Genomic DNA, 9,910 nt, shown 5'->3' with positions numbered 1-9,910 from the left:
GAAATATGAAGTTTTCAAATGCATATGTCAAAGTTTGGGTGGTAAATAGTATTTGACTTTTCTGAATCCTGAAGCGTCTGCAAGTTGATATAAAAATCACTCGAACTCTTTAAACAACACCGTTGTATTGAGATTTTCAAATTCTCTAAATAAGTACCCCTAACATTTCATATCTGACATTTCATTGTCAAGATGTCACAACATCCTCCACTGGAAGCTACACTCTCTCTGAGATTCTTCTTCTTCGAGCTTCAACTTCCCTCGCATTTTCTCGAGAAACAAACTAAAAAGCACAAGAACTTATCTTCGGAACTTGACTTGAATGTTTTCAATTTCAATTTCAATTATGATAATCGAACCCTAGACGACCTGGTGCATGACAACTCAATACTTGGACTCAATTTTGAAACTACAAACATGAACTCGAATAGAAATAATTATCATCTTTCATGGATAGGTTTAAATTTAAGCGAAACTACTACTACGATCACCAACACTATGATGAAGAACTGACTATGGGTAGGACAAAAACCTTAGTACAATCACCATTATGCTCCCAATAACTATCGCCACTGTGGCAGAGCGAATTCAGTGAGCAATAACAACAATAATAGGGAAGCGTCGGCAAACCCCAAGGACTCGTTGGTGGTGACCACTATGTACCACATTTTAGGTAACACACAGGCGCGTGAATCAGCCTGCATGAGTTGATCTCTAGGGATAAGGAAAGGATTATTGAAATATCAGACACGAGACTACAAGACTCCGAGGGAAGAATGCTAGCTTTTAGTCTAGCTCAAGAGGCATTGTTTTTTATTCATGATAGGATATTGGAGAGTGTTGGTGGTGGTGGGGAGGAGGAGGATAAGTTCGGTGGAGGGTTTAGAGGAGAGGGGAGTAGAGTTTGTTGGGGAAATGAGGGAAAATTATTGAGTAGATAAGGATGGAGACTAAGACTCAAATTAGGATTTTACCTAGGGATCATACTTTGGCTGATTTATTTTTGAGTAGATAAGGATGGAGACTAAGACTAAGACTCAGATTTCGATTTTACGTAGGGATCATTTAGGTGATTCTTTTGTAAATGAATCTGAAGCATGAAATGGCTGGACTTACAGCTTTTGGTACACTGAACTTTATATTAGAACAATATTGCCCATTTGGACTCTTAAATTGCATTGTGAATGTTTTCTAATAATTAAAATTCTTGTTTCAACTGTTAGTTGTAGCTAAATGGTTAATTACATTGGAGAACTTGGTGTGGAACGTATACTTTGCTTTTGGAAAACCATTTACTATTTTGATTTTTCTCTAACTCTATTTACTTCACCTGTACGAGGTTAATATGCTTGTTTTACTTATTAATGAATTGGAAATCAGATGTGTGGAATTGGCTTGGGATAGTTTGTAAGATTGTGATAGGAACTTGATGCTACAACAACAAGCTATCTGCTTCAACTCCAGCGAATGAAGAAACTGGCGTGAGAAATAGATACAAAGAGTTGTGAGAATGTAATGTAGATTAACACTACTGGGTGTAAATAAAATGTAACTCAATGCAACAATAATGAAATTAACATTTTTTTGTATTAACAAATATTTCGAAAGTGTAATCAAAATGGTTCATACAAGCTCCATACTAGTACCATCATTACTTAAAAAATATTACAAAAGAATAACAAAATTCAAGAACAATTCCACCCATTTTCAAAAGGTTGGGTCTTTTCCTTCAATGCTGTACTTTTTTAATTTTCTTTTTCCCCTTTTTCTCTTCTTTCTGCCTCATGCTTATATTCCCCCATGATTTCATAGCTGCATACTCTCTCTAGGACTGCTACCTCAGTTTACACCTTCTCAATGGTCCTATTTTATGAAAGCTTGGGCATTGCATCCTCTTTGTTGTCTATTGCTTGTCTCTCCAATAGTTTTTTGCCATCTGTTAGCTCTCATATTTGACTACTTTTTCTTCCCATTGCAACTCCCTTCTTTTCTTTCTTCCTCACATAAACTGCCTCCCCTCCTCCCTCCACCCCCTAAATCAACAGGTAACTTATCCTCAAAGTGTAGAGTAGGAAATAGTTGTTTAATTTTAACAAATAGTCCCCAAGAATTTTCACAAGTAGGTAAATTTTCCATTTAATCAATTATTCTAACTCCCTTTACTGATTGTACCTGTGAGTAAGCACTTCTTCAGGCTACACTTCTAACTCTCCTGTTTCATTTAATCCAACTGGTAGTGGCTGACAGATAGTCTTCATTCCTACCTGTTTTTTGAGCTATGAGATATGAAATATAGGATGTATTAGTGTTATATCAGGTAGTTTTAGCTTATATGCGATTTTCCTATTCTTTCGATTACTTCATATAGGCTATAAAAACGTGGACTTAACTTCTTATTGAGGCGGGAAGCTAATGAACGAAATTGATACGGCTGTAGTCTAAGGAATACATAGTCCCCTATATTGAGCTTTACCTTCATACAATGCTTATTTTCATTTTTCTTCATTCGAGACTGAGCGTTGTTGAGATTCACTTTCAGTTGATTTGATACGGAATTTCTTTCCTAAATCATTGCATTCACTTCTTCCACCTTTGAATCCTTTTCCACTAATCTTAGAAAAGGTGGTAGTTCCTTCCCATATATGAGTTTAAATGGCATCATCCCTGTTGCACTGTGGAAGCTTGTGTTATATCAATATTCAGCCCATGTCAACCATTTAACCTATGTCTTTGGCTGGTCCCAGCAAAAACAGCGAAGATAGTCTTCAATGCTTCGATTAACACCTCAGTTTGTCTATTTGTTTGGGGGCACATATCTGATGATAGCCTGATTTTAGGTCTAACCTACTAAAAATCACAGCTTTTACTAATTCATCCAAAAGCTCGTTGATTGTAGGTATGAAAAATTTGTCAGGGATTGTGATCTTATTTAACATTCGATAATCAACATAAAATTGCCATCCATTATCTTTTTTTTTAACGAGAATTATCGAACTCAAAAATGGACTTGTGCTAGGTCTAATGATTCTTGCCACTATCATTTCTTAGACAATTCTTTCAATTTCATTTTTTTTGGTAGTATGGATACCTGTAACGGAGAATATTAGAGGGTTGAGCTCTTGCTAACAGATGTATTGAATGGTCCCTGGTGTGACTAGGTGGCAAATCTTGTGGTTCTGAAAACAGAGGAGAGAATTCTTCTAATAATCTATTCAGTTCTAATGTAGTATTCTTTTCCATAGTTACTACTTCTTTCATGGCTGACTCCCTTTCAATCAATAACATTCTCTACCTTCCCACACAAACTTTAGTAGAGTTTTGAGCAATGTTTCCAACTGAGTTAATGACACATCACCTCTCAATTCCATCATTCTACCATTCCATGTGAATTTCACCATTTGATACTTCCAATTTATCTTTACCTTTCCCAATCTACTAAGCAAGTCAATTCCCAAAATAATATCAACCCCTCATAGATAGAAAGACAAGAAATCTTAAGTGATCTTGATTCCTTACATGCTTACTTTGACTTCTTCACATTTCCCTAATGCACTCACTTTACGGTCATCTCCCAAGATCACTACAAACCTTATAGACCTCACCAGAATGCTTAGCTCTGTCACCAACTACTTTGAAATAAAATTATAGGTGGCTTTGCTATCTAAGAGAATCACCATTTCCTTCTCTTTAATGGACCTTACAATTTTCATGGTTTTTGGCTTGTTAATATCGACCATAGAACTTGCATTTAAAGTGGCCTTCATCTCTCTTTCCTCCACCGACATTGGTTTTTGTTCCCCATCAACTTCATCCTCCCATTTCTGTTCCTCACCAGCTATCATCACCTTCAATTATCGGTATTTGCATCTATAGTCAGGTACAAATTTTTCATCACAACAAAAACACAAACCTTTCTCTACCTTTGTCAATATTCCTCATTGGAGAGTTGTCGTGAGTTTCCATCTCATTAAAAAGTGGATGAAGATGTGCCTGAATTCATGGCAGCCCTAATGGTTGTGAAGGTTACAGGTGGAGTTTGATTTGTGCAAGTTTGAGGTGGGCAACGAGTATTTTCTGGGTTTCTAATTGGGCTGGTTTGATGAGTCAGGTATGTATTTTGACCTAGATTGAGATGAATGATATGGGTTAGGCTATATGTGGTTTGGCTTTAAGAGCGATTTGAATGCTTGGCCACTGGGCTGTTGAAGGTAAATAGGCCTATGAAACGGGTTGGGTTGGACACTTGTTTTGGGTTCGTTAGGTCGGGTTGGACCCCATGCTTTCTATCAATTATCTTATTCTTCTCCTCCACCTCCTGCATGTTACATCACCTCCTTCAAGTCGTATGGGTGAAACAATTTCATATATGCTCGGATGTCATACACTAAGCCGTTCATGAATAAATTAGTTAAAGTCTCTTCTATCATGTCATCCACCGTCGACGACAGTAACTCAAATTGACATTGATACTCGTGAACTAAACCTGTCTGTTAGAGAGCCAACAACTCTTGGGGGCATCTGTTCATGCCTCAGTCAAAAACGTTTGAGCATAGCGTTCCTAAGCTTCTCCCAACTCTGAAACCTCATTTTCTTCTCTTACCATTTCAACCACCCATAATAATACCTTCTATAGACATATTGGCCGCCATGAGTCGTTCTCGTTCATCAGAAAATCCATTCAAGAGCATCGTAGCCTCTAAATATCATAAGGTCTAAGCGTCGGTAGGGGGTGTCTCGACGTCCTCTAGTGGTGTCTCCTAAGGTTGCTCCTTGTCTTCCCAATGTCTCCCTTTCCTCTATGGTGGGTGGAGCTTTCGCCTCTGGTGGTAGTGGCAGGGAATAAGAAGGGGACACCTCTTGGCCCATTGGAGCCTTGCCATTATCTTCATTCTCCTTTTCGATGATGACATCTCGCAACTCACGGAGGTACCCATGAAGAGATTCAACCTTCGATTCCATGTTATCCATTTGGTCATTCATTTCTCTATCTCAAACATCTGTCTACCCGTCTCCTTCAATCTTTCTTTCATTCCTCCTATCTCTTTCTTAACTCCTTCCACTAGCCTCCATTCTGGTCATGCTCTGATACCACTATGATAGGAACCTGATGCTACAACAACAAGCTATCTGCTCCAACTCCAGCGAATGAAGAAACTAGCATGAGCAATAGATGCAGAGAGTTGTGAGAATGTAATGTAGATTAACACTGTTGGGTGTAAATGAAATGTAACTCAATGCAACAACAATGAAATTAGCTTTTCTTGTATTAACAAATATTTCAAAAGTGTAATCAATATGGTTCATACAAGCTCCATACTAGCACCATCACTACTTAAGAAATATTATAGAAGAATAACAAAACTCAAGAACAATTCCACCAGCTTTTGAGAGGCTGCGTCTCTCCTTCAATGCTCTACTTTTTCAATTTTCTTTTCCCCCCTTTTCTGTTCCCTCTGCCTCCTGCTTATATTCCCCCATGATTTCATAACTGCATACTCTCTCTAAGGCTGCCACCTCAGCGTACACCCTCTTAATGGTCCTATTTTCTGAAAGCCTGGGCAGTGCATCCTCTATGTTGTCCGCTGCTTGTCTCTCCAACAAGTTTTTGCCATCTGTTATCTCTCCCATTTGGCCACTTGTTCTTCCCAATGCAGCTCTCTTCTTTCCTTTCTTCCTCACATAAACTCTTTCTCTAACAAATTGTGGTTACTTGGCATTACTACTTGTTAAAATTATGATTACCGTCTGGAGATCTGATTTTGGAGCTTCAATCATGAGGTTTATCCAACATTTAGGTGTCAAAAACATTTCATCATTATTTCTTTATGACATCACACCCGTGAAGCACTTTTTGTTTGCTTCTAGAATTTGGTTGAGATATTTTATGTTATGCTGAAATATTGTTTTAACATCACCCATACCGTAGTGGAGGAATTGATGTACAATATGCAAACATTAATGTTCAAGTTTTGGTCACCTTGGATTTTCTGTAACATTGTTGAGCTCTTGATTTGATTGAAGACTTTTTACAATGATGTCGAGATGGTTTGTGTATTGTGTAATCATTTGCCATTTGTCACAAAGGAAATAGTGGGCGGTGTAATTTTTATGCTGTGGAGTCTCTGAGCATATTGCCTTATGTTGAGATGTGCAAGGTTTCTTTGATATCAATCTAGGTCTTTTAACATTATTCAGAATTATTGACTACTATGTGATACTGGATGGATATCTTCCTGCATTGTTCTGTAGCCATTGATGATATGACTTTTCCATTAGTAGCTTGAAAGTCACTACTTTCTCACTATCTGTTCTACGTGATTCTGTTGGTCAAATCATCTAATCAGCAATTATCGCAGATGCTGCAAGGTCTATGTATTTTTAGCTTTCTATGCTACGTTTTTGCCTGGTACATTCTTCCTCTATCAGTATCTAGAGAGGGCTATAAGCTAATGTAAAGACAAAAATCTGAAAGTTTTACATGTTATAAGGTTATCAGAAAATTCATTATGACATTTTCTACTCCTTCCTTTTAGTAATTTAGATATGGCTTCATCACATGACCTTTCTTATTCTGGCAGGTTGTAATTTAGATATTAATAATGTGAAAAATGCTGTAGCAATTATTTCTTCCCGCTTGAGACAGAGTCAACATCGTGACCGCAGTCATTTCCATGGACGCTTACAGTCACCAGAACAGTTTTTCCCTGATGAGGATTATATTCCTCACATGAACAACACGGCTCGACAGTCAGGGATGGATGCGGCACGATTTTCTGGCTTGAACTATAAAAATTATAACTATAATTCACGCAACTCTGGCTATTCAATGGAATCTGGGGCTACTCCTATCACAGACAGTGGGCAGGCATTTTATGGTGAGGACCTTGTGTTTCGAATGCTATGTCCAATTGACAAGGTTGATAGAGTTATTGGAGAGTCTGAGGGCGGAGTGGAATTGCTTGAAAATGAAATTGGCGTTGAAGTTTGCTGATCCTGTTGCTGGTTCAGATGAACGAATGATTATAATCTCTTCCGAGGAGGTATATGTCATGCTTTTTCTTTTTGTGATGATGTGGTAAAATGGATCTCTGTTTCTTCGTTATCTGGTATTTTAGAATGATCATATGTCTGATTAATTATGTATAACCCAGGCTTCTTGAATTTAATTTGAATTTTTTGCAAGTGAATGTTATTTGCGGTGCACACCGTCCTCATAAACTAAAGAAGATTGAAAAAGCAAATAAAGAAATAGAGAATAAAAAAAACTCGATAAAAAGCACTTGACAGATCTTTTGGTTTCTATTTTAGGAGCCCGACGACGAGTTGTTTCCAGCTTAAGGAGCGTTGCTGCATATCCAGACTCGCATTGTTGATCTCATTACTGATAAGGACAACATCATTTCCACTAGGTTAATTGTACCATCCAGTGAAACTGGGTATTTAGAGGGAAAAGAGGGATGTTTAAATGAAATCAGGAAAGCAACTGGTGCAAACATAACAGATTCTGCCAAGGGAATCTGTACCGGCATGTGTATCTGGGACAGATGAACTTGTACAGGTTTTTTATTTAACATAACTAATCATTTTCAATGGATCTGTGACTTGTTAGGTGATTTCTGTTCCATGTTACATATGAAAACTTGAGGAATGGAATCTGTAATGATAATAAGTTCTTATTAAAAAAAATTGAATTTAATATAGATAACAGTTTCTGTTTTGTCCCGATTGGTTCTCAATCTGATTGTTGTATTGATACGGAATGTTATACGTGAACATTCCTAAGAAGCTGTATCCAACTTTTCCATTAACCTCAAGGGGTGGGTTGGACTTGATTGGTTAGACCTCTGTTTCCACCTAAGAGTTCAGAAGTTCAAATTCTTATAGGTCACCTAGCTGGCATATAAAATTTAAGAAGTTTCCTGCCTACTAAAGGCTATACCGCTATGGCATCTTACATTAGTCCCCTTTTCCAAACATCAAGTCCAAATTTCTTTGGTGAAGATTGAACAATGAAATAAAGTTCTACTTATTATTTAGAATATCTCTTTATATCTGGATAAACTTCTTCCTCAGATGCTTGTGACGTTTATTTACAGCTGCTTGTTTCTTTGGGGACCTTATCAGAATTCATCAATTGAATTTTTTTTGACAAAAGAAAATAGAGAAGGCTCTGAGACCTACTCTCTCTTTGTCACTGAGTAAGACTTGATGGATTATTTTTACTAAATGGCATTGTCTTATCATCCAGATTATAGGGGATATCCAAGCTGCTCGAGATGCTCTTGTTGAGGTGACAACAAGACTGCGGAGTTATTTATACAGGGATTTCTTTCAAAAGGACACACCACCTTCTTCTATTTCTGCAGCAGGTCCTGTTCGTTGTGCTTCTGGAATGAACACTGCTTCTCCTAATAACATTAATCCTGTTTGTGATGGACAGACTGGTAGTGATCCTCCTGCGGCAACTCATCAGAATGTGCTTACTGTGGCAACAACCCAACCATCTAAGGTTCTTACTAGTGGATCTGGAGCTATTTTTGTGTTAATATTGGTTTCTCTTTGCTGTTTTCTCTTTAATGGATACAGTACATTCGATCACTTCACTGTTGAATTTGATTAATTATCTGGGTTTTGGGGGATTTGGACATTCAATTAATCTAATTTATCTTTGGTCCAATTTACCAATATTATTTTCAAATGTAAAATTTTAAGTTAGGTTTAACCTAGAAACACAAATTTGTTTATGATTTTCTATTCTAAAGTCAAATTTTATTTCAAGACTAGTCACTAATGGTTATATTCTCCAGTGACTTGTTCCTTGTTTTGTATTCCTTGCCCTTGTATTGTAGGAAGCTGGAGGGTCTACCAGTGAGAAACAGAAAGAAACTGAAGGCCACGAAGATGTGCCAAGTGTTATTAATAGGCAGCAAATGCAGCTTTATTTTTATTTTGGTTGTTCTGCAAATTGACAAGCAGTTTATATTGTCTGTAATTAATGTGTGAGTTTTCTTTTTTAATTAGATGTCATTAATGGAAGTACTTTCAACTTATAACCTGTATCTTTAACATCTTGTTAGAATCCCCGTACCACTTGTCCCTAGGAGCACACTTGAAGTTGTCATACCGGAGCATGCAGTGCCCAAACTTAAAAGGAAGTTCAAAAATAGGCTTGCACTTTTCAGTGTGGTGAGCATACTGTTGCAGTCTGTCAATCTATATACTAATTTAGTTTCTAGTATAATTGATTTGTTTCACTTTTGATATCTATTTTATGCGAACAGTTGTCCGGTGCTACTGTAACACTGGTAGAAGATAGACCAGATGTGACACAAAAGATCATTCAGATATCAGGTAAATCCGGCGCAAGCTGAGAAAGCCCAGAGCTTACTTCAAGACTTTATTTTGAGCAGTGAGTCTCTCATCCTTATCTCTAAGAATGGATTATCCTTTTTCTTTTTTTTCTTTTTTGTATTTAATGTCCAGTTATAAACATTTGAATGATCATTGACCCATTTTCTTTGATGCAGCACCAGAAGATGGACCATAAGTTAGTCTGCTGTGCACACTGATACAAAGATAATTGATGTTCGAATTTTTCTATGATTACCGAGAATGAATTCAGCCTTTATTAGGAGAAGGTGGATTTCTATCTTTTGGCTGGTGCCCTGGGTAGCAAGAATGAATTCAGCCTTTATTAGGAGCTCCTATATATGTTGTCTTTAAATGCTTTAGTTTGTTGTATCAATACAACATATGCAGTTGATTTCCTTTGTGCATTTACATGTCTCTTATCTTGCAAGTCCAATGTTAAATTTGAACTTGGACCAGAATCCAGAATGTAGATTTCCTGGAAGTTTCTTGGGCAACTTTATGAAAGGGTTTTGTCTTCAAGCATATCAAATGAAAAAAA

General features: G+C 37.2%; 1 pseudogene; it reads left to right on the top strand.

The window, feature by feature from the left end:
• The first annotated feature begins 449 nt into the window (after positions 1-449).
• On the top strand, positions 450-9,547 carry LOC123201656 (annotated as a pseudogene).
• Positions 9,548-9,910: the final 363 nt, after the last annotated feature.

The sequence above is a fragment of the Mangifera indica genome, chromosome 18, assembly GCF_011075055.1.
Source record: "Mangifera indica cultivar Alphonso chromosome 18, CATAS_Mindica_2.1, whole genome shotgun sequence".
Lineage (NCBI taxonomy): Eukaryota > Viridiplantae > Streptophyta > Magnoliopsida > Sapindales > Anacardiaceae > Mangifera > Mangifera indica.
This window is presented reverse-complemented; position numbering and strand designations above follow the sequence as displayed.